Source organism: Lissotriton helveticus, chromosome 2_2 (genome assembly GCF_964261635.1).
Source record: "Lissotriton helveticus chromosome 2_2, aLisHel1.1, whole genome shotgun sequence".
In the NCBI taxonomy this organism is placed as follows: domain Eukaryota; kingdom Metazoa; phylum Chordata; class Amphibia; order Caudata; family Salamandridae; genus Lissotriton; species Lissotriton helveticus.
The window spans coordinates 476,388,306-476,404,125 of record NC_136060.1 but is presented as its reverse complement, the minus strand read 5'-3'; positions in this window follow the sequence as shown (position 1 = coordinate 476,404,125).

Genomic DNA, 15,820 nt, shown 5'->3' with positions numbered 1-15,820 from the left:
GATCAGTTCAATTATTTGAAATCTGAGTTGGGCAAGTGTGTGCCTTGCGTCAATCCAATGTTTTGCCAATGGAGATGTGAGATTTTTGTTTCGTATCCGGCTTTTGTGCTCTGACAATCGTATTTTTAGTTTCCTGTCCGTCTTTCCGACATACAGAAGGCCACATGGACACTTGATTGAATAGACCACATGTTCAGAATTGCAGTTCGTTGTGTGCCTCAGTGGTATTTTCTCACCTGTACGTGGGTGCAATAGAGTGTTCCCAAGAATAACATTATTACAGTTTTTGCAATTAAAACACTTCATCGTGCCTTTATATGTTTCAGTTTGTTGTCTCCCATCATTCAGAGGTTTATTCAAAACCTCTTTGAAGTTTTGAGCTCTTTTATATGCAAACAAAGGTTTGTCCGTGAACAGTGTACCAAAGTCATTCTCTGTTTGGAGAATTTCCCATCTTTTCAATATGATCCTCTTTATATCTCTCGAGGCTGTGGAGAATTTGGATACGAAAACCATTCTTTGGTTGGTCTTTTTGGATTTCTTTTGCAGTAAATCTTTTCTTGGGATTGACTTGATTTTTCTTACATGTGCTTCCAGCCTATTCACTATAAGGACATGCTATGGTATAATTTTCATGTAGATATATATTGACAAATATTTATTTTGGCGACCCAATGGCTAAATGTTTTTTAAAATTCAGTACAGCCAGTAACGCTGATAGTAATTATCCTTAAAGACCAATCTATAAGATGCTAAAAGCTATTACAAGGGAGGAGTTTGCAAAATAATGGTAATTTATCTATTGTAAGGCACATATTGCTAATATGAAATGGCAAAATCTGATAGGATTTTAATAATTCAGAATCTCCTCCCAAAATATTCGAGGAAAATTTTGTGCCACAATGTTTTTTGAACCGTATTCGATCAGCAATTTTAGAAAAAATTAAAGGTTTTAATGACCACTCAGTAAAAGAGGAAGATGGCAACCCGTGATGCTTTCTGTAGGAATTTTACCCGTAAATGATGCTTTTTAAGTGAAATGTTATCATTATTATTGGCAGATTTTGCTAGAAATTAAATACTGGTATACAATGATTTTGGGGGGGATTTTATCCAATAGATATTTGAAAAATGTAGTGGAAAACTGTGCACTTTTAAGAAGAAATTAGTGAAATCTTCGTAGGATTTAAAGATATTTATGCACTGGTATTTATATAGTGAAAAGTAAGATAGCTAGAAAAAAGTGTATTTGAAATCCACAATGATGTTATACTTTTTTAATTCAATTACATTGCAAATAAATTAAAAATTTTAGCCACATTCCCAGCTACAGAAAGGAGCAAAAGAGGGAAATATACCAAGGGCACCCTTCACTCAACAATCACATTACACACAAAAGCCCGTGGTATGACACTCACATTAAATCCTTCAATACAGGTTTTCAGGGTCCACTTCATCTATGTCTTAGATAGTGCTATCCCTATTATCCATATAAAGAGACTTCCCTGTGTGTGAGTACTATAAAAACAATGAACAAATGTATCTGTATTTGTAAAGTGCAAACTAATCACCCCTAGGGTATAATCGAATGAATGTATAATGTAGTTTATGAAATTTGTGCCTTTTATGATTTTAATTAATTGAATAAAGTGTTTTGACTGACACCCCTAAGGTTCTCAAGGCACTTGGGGCTGTCGGGGAGATTCCGCGAGCTTTTTCCCAGAGTCACAGGGTGCTGAGCTGAGCTGCCATCGGCGTTCGAACCGTGAGCACAAGTGCTTCGGATTTAGCTGCTCTGGCCGTTGAACCACACCTCTGCCTTGCACCATACCTCTCCCTAGGTCAGGTGCCCTAGGAGATATAGAGTGCTGCTATAACACACCCTTACGAGAAATACTATCAGGGAGCGATTGGCAGGTTCTCACCAATTTGTTCAGTATATCTTCATTAGCAACTCTCCTATGCAATGGAAGGAAGCAACACCCCAGCATGCATAGAAGAATGTTGGATGTGTGTATTAAAACCTATCTCCTTCTATTGTATGAATCACACATCTTAACTTCTCCCCCGTAGGTCCCCACAGAGCGAGAAGAAACTTTTTCCTCACAAGAAAAAGTTAAAAGTAAGTTACAAGGCAACAATTTTGGTGTGTCAGAAAGAGTGGCTGACAAGGGAGGACTAATGGTAATACCTGGGTGTCAGGATTTCCTGTATTATAGCAGTGGAATGTCTATCAGTTGAGAGCTGCCTGTCATAGGATTGTGAAGTAAAAAAAGCAGCACCAAAAATTACTGGAAAATTGACCTCGAGCCTTGATTGAGAATACTTGCAAGGGTTTTTTTTTATGGATTTAGGGACATAGTTTAGCATCTTTGCACCAGTGGTGCAGAAACAATTTTCAGAGTGGGGGTGCTGATCTCAATGTTACATCACTGAAGTTATTGGGATTGTGAAAATCGGGGTTTCATTGAATATCTATGCTTTGCTCATCACCAAGTAAAAGTGTCTTGTTTTGCTTTGAACCTAAAAAATACAAAAAAGAGGCTTTATTTGTGCTTTCCTGATAGCAGATATAGTTTGAAAAAGCTGTACATTTTTTTTCAGATATTAAAAATGTTAAAGTTAAAATAATGATTCAGCCTTTCCTTTCACACTCCCTCAATCCCGAGGAGGATTGTCTCATAGTTCACTTTAAAAACTCCTCACTTTGCTCTCAGATAAAAAAAAGTAAACACCAATCCCCATGTTATAAAAATAAGCCGCCCTTTTTCATAAGACATAGCCAGATTTTTTCCCTCTATCTTTGAAGCACAGCAAATGTGACAAGATACATACAAAATGTAAAGACATCTTTATTTCTTGTTCTTTCATAACCCACCATAAATTGGCTAGCAACTGCCTTTGCAATGTATAAAAGATCTTATATCAAATTGATAGCCATTCTTCCCATGATGTTTCCCTTTTATTCATTGCTACACTGCAAATGTTGGAATCACCACAAGAAACAAAGCCATGCTCATGAAACCATTTTCTTCAGGTTGCTTTGCTTTAAATAATCTTTTAGTAACTCAATATTGAATATTTTCCACTATACACTGAGGGCCTCATTACGATGTCGGTCAGAAAGCATTCTGACCAACTTCGTGTCAGAATTGTTTCCGACCGACTCAGATTCGGGGCGTTCGACTGACCAATTACGATGGTTCCGAACACCGTTCGGTTGGACTCCTATTGACTTCAATGGGAGTCTGTGTTCCGAACGACAACACAGACTCCCATTAAGGAAAGGGGTGGTTGTCGAGAACCTCGCACCCTGTGGCAGGCACCCCATGATACCTGCAACACTGTGCATGGTCAGAAAGAGTGGACCCTGCTACGGGCCCCAAAAATCGGATTCTGACAGATGTTTCATTTCGGACAAATCGATTCGGAAGGGCTGTCCGAATCTGACAGTGTAATGCGTTGGTCGGAAACACGGTCCTGAGTCAAAAGTCAAGATAATAAACTGGATCCCCATATGGAAGAAAGATCATCAATATATTCTATCCATATCCTATTTCTTTATTGTGATCATTAGTACATTTTAAGCCATAAATTCTGTTTTTGTAAGTTATTTTTGCCATCATAATGATTCAATTTTACATGACAAATCAATCTCTTCATGCAATCCGCTAAGACTAAATTCTCAAATACAGAAATGAGTGAATCCTCAACTTTGGTACAGAAAGTCGATAGTCAAAAAAAACTACGCAAATTTAGGGAGCACAACTATATTAATAAAAACTATCCTTCCTGCTGCAGATAGCGAGCGGAAGTCTAATTCAGAGTTCGGTATAAGTGTTTATTTTGTCCTCAGCTGTGTCAAGTTATTTTTTAGAACCAGTGCTCAATCATCTAACCCATCATGTCACTAGGATAGCTACTCTATCATGTATGGATGGGGTCAGTGGAAGATCTCTGGACCAAAAGCAGTATATTACTCACTTAAAGCAACAGCATCAATTAGTAGATGGCACATGTGATGCCTGTTAGAGTGACACCTTCTATGGATACATGAATATATGCGCTGACTCTATCTGCACTACAAGCTGGATGGGTAAAAACGAGGATCCCTCACCCTGACTAGTACCTCTGGTGATACCCTATGATCTAAGTATAAACCCATTTACCCTTGTTCTGACAGTAGAATCAGTGTAATTGGAGTATACTTGCATCAAATATCCTCCAATGCCACCCCTACATAACACTACCAATAGAAAGGCCTATTCTACACACAACACACAACCAATTGATTTGTTTCAAATATACACTCACAACAAACCTCACCATGGGTAATAGAGCTTAGCTATACTGTTGTGTGATGGATAGCCCCAGTGAATGGCTCCAAGCCACCCTCCTGCAATCAATGTTGGAAAACAGATTATACATTACTTTGCCTCTCCCATGCATGGCTTGATGGGTCCTGAGAATAGCCACCCTCCTATCAGTCAAAAGTGGTAATATAAAAGTAGTGCCCTACTTTCTGCATGTAGTCACCATGCAAAACTAAGGAGGATTACTTCCACAACCAATGGAATACAGGCGATGTGTTTTTTATTTGGCATACTGCAAAGTCCTGTACAACTCCGAACACAACTACTCCCTCCTTCCAATTCTTACCTGAGCAGAAATGTATTGCTTACCATCTCTACCAGGATGTTCTCTTGATGCAAGGGTTTTTCCAAAGGGTCTAAAAACTAGTGGTCCTAAAAGGAAGGCCAAACATGGAAGACATAACAGAAAAATGCCAGTTTCTTCTTATTCAGAATGGAACTGGCAAAACTGTAAGGAAGGATTCTCATTCTGAGAATGAGTGGAAAATCTATGGCAAAGACCAGCAAACATCAACATAGCGTAAAGGGGAGTCATTTACTTGAGTAAGCATTATGAACATTCAGATCATAGAGGGAGGTTAGGTTCAGTAGAATCATCACTAATTCTCTGTGAGGCATAAATTGTGAACAAAAGTGTACACACTATCCTTAGCCTACCATTGTTATGACTTATTCTCTGCACTATGATGTTCTTTTAGGCATAGATTAGGAGGGTGGTGTGGGAACATGGGCAATTCTTTCTATCCTACTTGTAACAGATTACCGTTACCTGTAACACATCCGCCCCCAAGTATGATGTCTATTGATGATGGAAAAAGATAACAGCACAGTAGATTTCATAACCTAGGGCAATAGAATTAAATTAGATTTTGATGCTTGGATGAGTAGAGGGGCAATAAGTACAACTTTAAAGAGTAGAAACAGCATTCAGCAAGTCTATAGGCATGACACACTTGTCGTGGAAGGAAAATTATACTTAAATTACCTATTCTGCCTTTAGCAGAGAACCATGTTCATCATAGTTATCTAGGCTGTAGTCAAAAATAGCAACAACACACACAATTGAAAAATATTTATAATAAAAGTTATGAAAAATGTAAATACAAATGGTGCAGCTGCATTCTTATGGCATTCTCCGCCTTGGGAGCAGGTGTGAATGCAGACCAGGAGTACCATGGACGTCCCACTTCTTTGTTGAAGAGAGGTCTGTATAATAAGATAAGAATTTACAGTATATGAGAGTCAAGGTAATTATGGAGCACGAGGAGTCAGAGTGTGGAGCATAAACAAGCATAACATTAACTAAGGCCCAATCTAGTACCACTGATTGCAGACAGCTTGCTGCAAGTACGCTAAATGATTAATCATTTACACAATTAAAAAGTTCAGCTTTGCCAGAAATCATCATGTCAACTACAACTTGATAATCATTTAGGATTTTCCACTCAAGCCACTAGGCTACATTATTAAAAATAGCTCACCCCTTTCCGCTTCTGGCCTAAAAGGGTAGGACTCTTTGAGTCTCCTTGCTTGCCGTAAAAGTAGATCGGCTTTGATCCTTTTTACACAAGTTGTTGTCATGACCTGAATATTGTATTTCGTCTTACAAAAAGACCTGGTGCTCAAGAAAATAATAAGAATGGTACTTGTTAGACCTGGCTTGTCCAGCATGTTAATCCCCAGACTTTTTGCTTTTTGGCCTCTGTTTCTAACCTGTTTTTGTTGGTTTTATGACACTGCACACCTTACCACTGCTGATCAGTGCTAAAGTGCATATGCTCTCCATGTAAATTGTTCTGATGGATTGGTGATTCCATTATTGGCATATTTGATTTACTACTAAGTCCCTAGAGCAGTGCACTGGGTGTGCCCAGGGCCTGTAAATCAAATGCTGCTAGTGGGCCTGCAGCACTGATTGTGCCACCTAAACAAGCCGCCTTTCAAAGGTGACTCAGACAAGCCACTGCAGTGTATTTGCGCAGTTGTGACTGCCATGTCGACGTGGCAAGTGGTCCCACTTGCCAGTCCCTAACCTTACCTTCTCTTACATGTGAGTTACCCTTAAGGTAAGCCCGAGGTACCCCTGTGGGCAGGGTGCAGTGTATGTGAAAGGTAGGACATGCCCTGATGTGTGTGAAATGTCCTGATAGTGAAATACTGCCAATTTCATTTTTCACTATTAAAAGGCTATCTGTCCCATCGGATAGAATAGGAGATTACTTATAAAACCTTATAAATATAACTTCCCATTAAACAAGATAGAAAGATGGAGTTTAGTATGCCTGAACTCAGAATATAAAAATGCATCTTTTAGTAAGGATGATTTTTATATTGTGTGTTTGAAAATATGACTTTTAGAAAATTAGTTTTTTCTTCATTAGTAATCCTTTGTGCCTCCTTTGTGGATTAACTGTCTGGCTTTTGAATGACAGGGGATGTGCATTCTCTCAGAAGGCCACCGGAGGGCGAATGATGTGTGTACTGCCTTTCCTGGATGAGTCAGGGCTGGGCGGAAGAGACCTGGGCTGCATTTAGAGTAGGGGGAGGAGATTTCTTTCTCACCTGAATGGGCCTGGTCTTCCTTGGACAATGCTGTCTCAACCTCCTGCCCCGGCAGCTGCAACAGAGTGGACAGAAATGGTTTTTGCTGGTCAAAGAGCTTCTCTGCTGCCAGAGACCAAAGGAATTTATAAAAAGTGGGGCCCTGACCCCTGAACTTTAGAATACTGCTGAACCTAGGAACCTGCCAGTAAGAAGAACCGGGAAAGCTGGAGGAGGAGTACTGCCCCTGTGCTGTTGGGGTTGGCCTGCAGTGGTTGCTTCTGTCTTGGGCAGGGAAATGACTGGACTGTGCTTTCATCATCCTGCTGTTAGAGTTTTCTCCAAGGGTTTGAGGTAGGGCTTGCCTCCTGTTGGAAGTCTCAGGAATATAAAAGACTTCAAAGATCGTTTCTGAGAATCAAGAGGAACCTTTTCCAAGGAGAAGAGCTGGAGAAACTGAGGAGGTATATTGCCCATGTGCTGTCTGCTGACCGCTATCTCGGGCTGGCCTGCAGTGGCTACTTTTCATCAAGGAAAGGAGAACGACTTTGCTGTGTGCTGTGTCCCCGCTTGAGGAAGATCTCCAAGGGCTTGAAGTAGAACTTGCCTCCAGTTCTGAAGTCTCAGGGACACAAAGATTTCACTGCCAGTCCCTCCCTGAACTCCTTTGCTGGGAGTTCTGACCTGCTGAGAGGTGCCTGCCAGTGTTCTGGACTGCTGGAGGTTTGTTTGGGACTGGAAACTGCAACAACTGTGAAAATCGACTCATCGCCTGTATCCAACGCATCGCAAGAGTGCAAGAAGAATTTTCAGACGCATCGGTGCTGCAGAAGAATCGACGCAGCGCCTGCTCACGACTGAAGTTCCTGCTCTGCGCCGAATCCTGTGCACCAATTCTGATGCAGGCCATGTTGGAGAAGAACCACCACAACGAGGGACTACGGCTGAAATCATTGTAGCACATCCTGGGTCTTCACGCATCACATCGTACAGGATTGTCACACATTGCATCAAAGTGTCAAGTCTGTTGCATCGTTGGGGGACGCAATAAGAAACAGACGCATCACCTCCCCTCACAGTAGGAAACTGACGCATCTTCTCCTCTTCAGTAAGGAACCAACACATCTCCTCCCTGCGCAGCAGTAAGGATCCGACGCATCACCTCCCCTGGAGCAAGAAACCGACGCATCACCTTCTCTGAGTGTAAGGAATCCATGCATCACCTTTCCTGCATACCTTTTTCCTTGCATTTTCCGATGCACCCAAGGTACATTGTGTAAAAGTGTCACATCCAACATTTTCTTGGAACAGAACTGCTTCTACCTTTTAGGAATCATATTTTTAGTACTGTATTGTGGATTTTTGTCGTTTTGTTCTTGTTTTGGTTACTTATTTTTCCAAACTAGTGTGTTGTCCATTTGTAGTGTTTTCACTGTATTACTGTATGTGTGCACAAATGATTTACACACTGCCTCTGAGATAAGCCTGTCTGCTCATGCCAAGCTACCAAGGATGTGAGCAGGGGTTATTTGGAAGAATATCCCCCTTACCCTGACTAGGGAGATGGGTCCCTACTTGGACAAATGTGCAAACCATTGCCAACAAGAGACCCCCATTTCTAACAGTATTCTTAGTTTAGGCAAGCTGAGACGTTTCCGAAGAACCAACAGATGCCAGCATCCAAATAACCAAAATGCTAAAAAAAAGTAACACTTCAAGGTTTCACCCTGGATGAAATGATCACCCAAGCATAAATAAGCAAGTTTACTTAAGCTAAGCCCGCCACATCCATCACATGAATCATCATTTGGCATTCAATTATGCAAATTACCTATTCCAAGTGCTGTGACCATCTACCTTTTTGGTTCCCTTTTCCCAAGAAAGCAACATATATAAGCTGTGCAATGCACTCCTATACATCTTCATTTACAGCTATGCATGAGCATGCATGGTTATTAGCCATGGGAGGCAGTCATCTTGTTTCAGCAGGAAATTATCAAAATGCATTATTGCTGACTTAAATACCATTGATTATTCACTATAACACCTACTATTGACTCTAAGGTTGACTTTGGTTTCTTGCTTTGTCACTGTTGACCACTGAGTCACCAGGCCAAAGGGTTGTGTCCTCCGTGAATATTTATCTGAGCCAAGTACACTGGTCTATTTCAATGTATATACACTAGCTGCACTGCAGAGTGAAAATACAACTTTTTTCCTTTTTTCTTTTTTCACAACAGACATTTCTGTTTGTGTAATTGATTCTTTTTTTACTCTAGAAAGTAGAGTTCATCCTTAAATTTTGTCTGTAGAATGATCCCTCAGTTCACTTGTGATGTCTGCAAAACTTCCCTTGTACACAGATGTGTCTTCCAGGGCCATATGACATCTGGGTATGAAACTCTAATTAATTTTAATCACTGTCAGACTCTTCCTGTTTTGTGGAAAGAGATGGGTCCATCTAACGATAGCAATTGCACCCGACATTGCATCGGTCCCACGTCAGTGGCATGACTGCTGGCTGTCATCCTCAGCCAAAGCATGCAGCCACCATGGGGCCTCTGCCAAGGCCCTGCCCTCACAGCTACAACATCATAATTTGGTGGGCGAGGGTCAAGACTGATTTGCATATAACTAGGTCTTAACTGGGGTGACGAAGTGAGCTAAATAACGATGATGGATTCAACTGGAGGGAGGAGTTGGCCTAACGGCTAGGTCGGTTGACCTCGAATCTAAGGAACTGGGTTCGAGTCTTGGCAATGACACTGTACATCCTGTGATTCTGGGCAAATCTCTTAATATCCATGTGCCTAACCAAAATGAATGTGTCCTCATGTAAAGCAACTGGTGCTATGTGAAGAGCTCTGATACCCGATTCGGGTCAAGTTTGCGCTATATAAAACTCTGCAAAATAAATAAAAATAAAATAAACCCAGATATGTGACTGAGGTTGAGTGCCTGAAAAGTTTCAGCGCTCTGTCCATCTTCTCCTTGTGTTTGCTTTAGCCTTCCTTGGACCGCGACGGTCAAGCAGAGAACACCGCCAACATCAAAAACAGACCCTGTAGTGCTGAAGTTATGCCACTCTTTCCCATTAAATCTTCCTCTCAAACAAATGTATTTTACTATTAACCCGTCTGCTGCTTCTGTCGGCCAACGGCCGTCGCGAGCACCACCTCGGTAGTGCTGTGCACGTCCGTTGGCCGAGGCGCCCCCCTTCCCTCTCATGCTTAATAGAACGTTCTGCACTGGCACGGAATGTTCAGAGCAGCAAACGGGTTAAGAAAAGATTACAATTGTATTTTTTTACATTCATGTAAAATCTGCCTACCTTCCATCAGTTCTTTTTTTTTTTTAAACAACCAACCTCCTAGTGAGTGTGCATTGTATTAGGACCATGTATCATACCATACCATACTATACCATACCATACCATACCATACCATACCATACTATACCATACCATACCATACCATACCATACCATACCATACCATACCATACCATACCATACCATACCATACCATACCATACCATACCATACTATACCATACCATACCATACTATACCATACCATCCCATACCATATCATACTATACCATACCATACCATACCATACCATACTATACCATACCATACCATACCATACTATACCATACCATACCATACCATACCATACCATGCCATACCATACCATACCATACCATACCATACTATACCATACCATACCATACTATACCCTACCATACCATACCATACCATACCATACCATACCATACCATACTATACCATACCATACCATACCATACTATACCATACTATACCATACCATACCATACCATACCATACCATACTATACCATACCATACCATACCATACCATACCATATCATACCATACCATACCATACTATACCATACTATACCATACCATACCATACCATACCATACTATACCATACCATACCATACCATACCATACCATACCATACCATACTATACCATACCATACCATACCATACCATACCATACTAAACCATACCATACCATACTATACCATACCATACCATACCATACCATACCATACCATACCATACCATACCATACCATACCATACCATACCATACCATACTATACCATACCATACCATACCATACCATACCATACCATACCATACTATACCATACCATACCATACCATACTATACCATACCATACCATACCATACCATACCATACTATACCATACCATACCATACCATACCATACCATACCATGCCATACCACAGCATAACATAACAAAAAGTCAGAAAATACTAGGCTCCAGGAATCTGACAGTGAAAAGGTCATTTTAACCAAGGAGATGGCCTTTGGGGCTTTCTGAACATTATTCTCAGATTTATCTCATACCTCTAGGAAAATCTCACCAGGGACTTTAAAGACAAATCCTTCTGCCTTGACAAAGTAGTCCATCTCACAAGTCTATTCCCTGAAAAGGGGTGCTTTCTTGGAACCCAGGTGGAGTGGAATGTCCCATTTTGCTACTGTCATACCCATGGCTACCAGCAGCCACACCCCTATGCTGGCCCCATTCCTCCAGTAGCCCCAGTTTTACCATTTTGGATTCTAGGGTTGGTTGCCCTACTATCAGCACCAGCGTGGGATGAACATGGGTCCAGTAGTACTGTATTTCATGTCTGAACTGGGGTGGCAGAGTAGGCTAAAGAACGGTGATGGACTAAACCCAGATCTTTTGACTGGGTGTGAGTGTTTGATTGATTCAGATGCTCCGTCCATCACCACCCCCTTTTGTACCGCTTTTGGCTGCCATAAGTGTGGCAGGGTATGCTCAGACGTGAGTCCCTTGCTCACTTTGCCACTGGATTCAAGCAAGCCTTGCTGAAGACGGCTGGAATGCCAGAAACCGGTCCTCGGAAGCTTGTTTCCGGTCCAGGGCAGGCATGGCTTGACAGTTCGGGCTGGACTGTTCCCATGAGGCACAGGGTCAGACTGATTTGCATATGGCCATGTCTGAACTGGGGTGGCAGAGTGGGCTAAAGAACGGTGATGGATTAAACCCAGATCTTTTGACTGGGTGTGAGTGTTTGATTGGTTCAGATGCTCCGTCCATCACCACCCCCTTTTGTACCACTCTGTATTTCCAGGCAGGCCCATATTGTGTGGAAGAAGGTACATCCTTCAGTTTTACATCATAGACAGTTCGAGTTAGGGTTTATATTCATCATCCATAATCTAATGGGGCTGCAGTATACTCTTTGGAAGTATTTTAATTGGAGCAACCGAAAACACGTAGATATTGCGAGGATGCGGAGTGCCATTTAAGCTTCTCCCATTTTGTGCATTATTGAGTAAGTCGGACAGGAGTGTTTGAAACCAAGGATCTATTGACCCAAGAGACCCCTTTCTTTCCCACAGTGGCACTGTGATCTTTGGTTCAAAGGGATTAAATCCCGCTATGGGGTCTAGTCTGCGTTTATATGGCTCGACTGCATGACGAAGCTGCAGACCAGGGTTCGCAAATGTCAGTCCTGGTGGGCCGGATCCATGCATTGTTGCATCTCCACATTTAGATAAATGTAGTTATCTTAAAAATCTGGTATGGATCCGGCCCTCCTGGACCGACATTAGAGAACCCTGCTGTAGACAATGATAGACCTGTGATTTGTATAAAGAATATTCTGTCACTAGTTTATAGAAAGTTTAATATTATTTTCCTACAAAGCATCTCCATCTTAGATACGCTGCCATGATGGAACCATGTGACGTCACGCCAGGATCTCAGCGGTCAGTCCACACGTCCATTCGATCCACCTCGGGTCCTGGTGTCAACAAAGGAGGGACATTTTTGTGGCTAGGCATAGGATTTAATTTATAATTGAACGATAAAGCAGATTTACAAACATCCAGTTGTTGATCAGGACCAGTTGTGGTGCACTGTACCATGGATTAACTTCCGCCAGGCCTAAGTCCCTCTGGGGCTTGACTATGGAGACTGGACACATTTTGGAGAAATAAATTAAGATGTATGACTTCCCTACGGTATATTTAAATCCATTGTGCATGATGCTCTCTGGATTTTGCACTCATTTTGGGCCATATGTATCATACAAATTCGCATTCGCAAAGGCCGAAATTCGCATAATTTCGGCCTTTGCGAATGCAAATTTGCTAAATGGGATGTATGAATAAAAATCCGGTGCAAAATAAGGAATCGCAAAGTTTGTGATTCCTTATTTTGCAATTGCATTTAAGGAATCGCAAATTTTGCGATTCCTTAAATGCAATGAATGAAGCTAAAAAAAAATTCTATTTGTCCCTAAGGAATTGCAAATTACCACCAACTTCAAATTGGTGGTAGTTTGCGAATTTCTTGAAAAATGCCAATTTTTGCATTTTTCAAAGTGCCATGTGATGCACATACATGCCCTTAGGGCATGTATGTGCACCACATGTGCACCCATGCTTATTTCAGGGGTGCAACAGGGTGTCCTTTGGACATCCCTGCACCCTTGAAATTATTCTCAATTTGCGATTAGCAAATTGCGAATCGCAAATTGAGAATAAATTCCCATTCCTTCCTATGGGTCTCCCGGCCCATAGTAATGAATGGGAAAATATTCCTTAATTGCGAATTCAAAATTTGCGAATTCGCAATTAAGGAATATCAAGAAATCGCAAAAAAATTGCAATTTTCTTGATACATACCAATTAGTGAGTCAACGCCGTCTCCTCTTCTTGCTTTCACACCCTCCGCATGCTCCGCAAGATCTTCAGATGGATCCCGATCGAAACCAGGAAAACGGTCACCCAGGCCCTCGTCACCAGCCGGCTGGACTACGGAAACACCCTCTACGCCGGAACCACAGCCAAGCTACAGAAAAGACTACAACGCATCCAGAACGCCTCAGCCCGACTCATCCTGGACATCCCTCGACGCAGCCACATCTCCAGCCACCTGAGGAACCTGCACTGGCTCCCCGTCAACAAGAGGATCACGTTCAGGCTCCTCACCCACGCACACAAGTCTCTCCACAACCTGGGCCCCAAGTACCTCAACGACCGCCTGACCTTCTACACGCCCACCCGCCAGCTACGGTCCGCCAGCCTCGCCCTCGCCTCCGTACCACGCATCCGAAGAGCCACCGCCGGAGGCAGATCCTTCTCCTACCTGGCGGCCAAGACATGGAACTCCCTCCCCATCCACCTTCGGCTGACCCAGGACCACCTCGCCTTCAGGAGACAACTCAAGACCTGGCTGTTCGAGCAGTAGCGGCCCCCTTCCCCCAAGCGCCTTGAGACCCTTCCGGGTGAATAGCGCGCTATACAAGTGTTTTGATTGATTGATTGATTGATTGAAATAGCGATTTCTTAAAAATCGCTATTACAGAATCGCTAATTGGTACCTTGATACATATGGCCCTGAGCCAATAAAGAGTTGCAAAAAAAAAGAAACCTCTCAAGCGTAGCGGCCACACCTAAATCCCAGTGTCCCTTTGTCCTTCCCTCTCTCTTTATCTCCCGGTCGTGCATCCAGCGCTGAGCACAAAAACAAATAAAAGTGGCCGATGCTTCCAGGATTCAGAAACGTTTTCAAGAAAAATGATAGTCGCAAAAGTCTCATTATGACACAGGTGAAAAAAATCTTTATCACAGTATTTGTGCTAAGAGCCTTTCTCGTGATTTTTGATGGGTTTTCCCCTGTGGTGGAATGTATTTTCAATATATTAGCATTTTTTATTTTTCTTAAACTACCAGATACAAATACTGATTCCTAGCAATCTCGTACTCTCGACCAGAAACTGGTCATTCAAACTGGCAGAATGGCACAAAGGGCTTAGGGCCAACCCAAAATGTCACTAGTCAAAATCCTGGTATAACTAAGTAGTTCATCCTTGTAAGGTCGATTAAATTAGCTCCACTCAGCTGTGTTACAATAGTGCCGGTTATTTACAGCTCTGTAAAACTGTGGTTTAAAGGTATGTTTAAAGTTTTATAAATTAATAATGGCTGTTGAAAAACGGTTAGTGGAAGGCATGAAAAAATTATTTTGGACCATGGCCACACAACAGAAATATAGAAATAAATAAAATGTTACTGTTTTCTACAACCTTTGAAAAGAAATTGCGAACAACAAATATCATAATGAAATCGTTAGACGTTATTTATTACATGACCTTTAATATAAAAAGTACTTTGAGTTCACATATCCAGTTTGCTGAGGAATGCAGGTAGCCTTTGTCTAGCTGGAGGTCGTGTGCTTCCATTCCAAAAATCGAGATATGTCCTTTATTAAATAAACATACTAATAATATTACGATTGCTACTAAGATTAATATTAACATTAATAATACCAGCTTATTTTGAAATAGCATTTAATACTGCGCTGTTACTGTTAACTATTACCTAATTCGTTGGTGTTCCAGCTTTTGACATCAGAAGGATTAGTGTATGGGTTGTCCCTCCTAGGATTTGAGTGTTTCCCCAGCGGGTCACACCACTGACTCTATCACAAAAAGTGTTCCAGAATGCAATAGGTGTTTGTACCATCTTTTTGACCCACTATGCCACTTTGGAGGGAAACATCCTTTACAACGCAACTTTTACCACGCAGTGCCTTTACGACGCAACTTTTACAACGCAAAACATTACAACGCATTGCACTGGGGGGCGCTCTAGGATAGAGAATAAGTTTAATGTACTATTCAACACCTTCCCTAGTGTCCACGGGGACTGGAGTTGGAATAGTAAATTAAACTATTCACTATCCAGCACCCCAAAGCGCTATGCGTTGTAAAGGTTTGTGTTGTAAAAACCGCGTTGTAAAGGCATGCGTGGTAAAAGCATGCGTTGTTATGTCATACATCCCACTTTGGCAGCACAGACACTTGTGA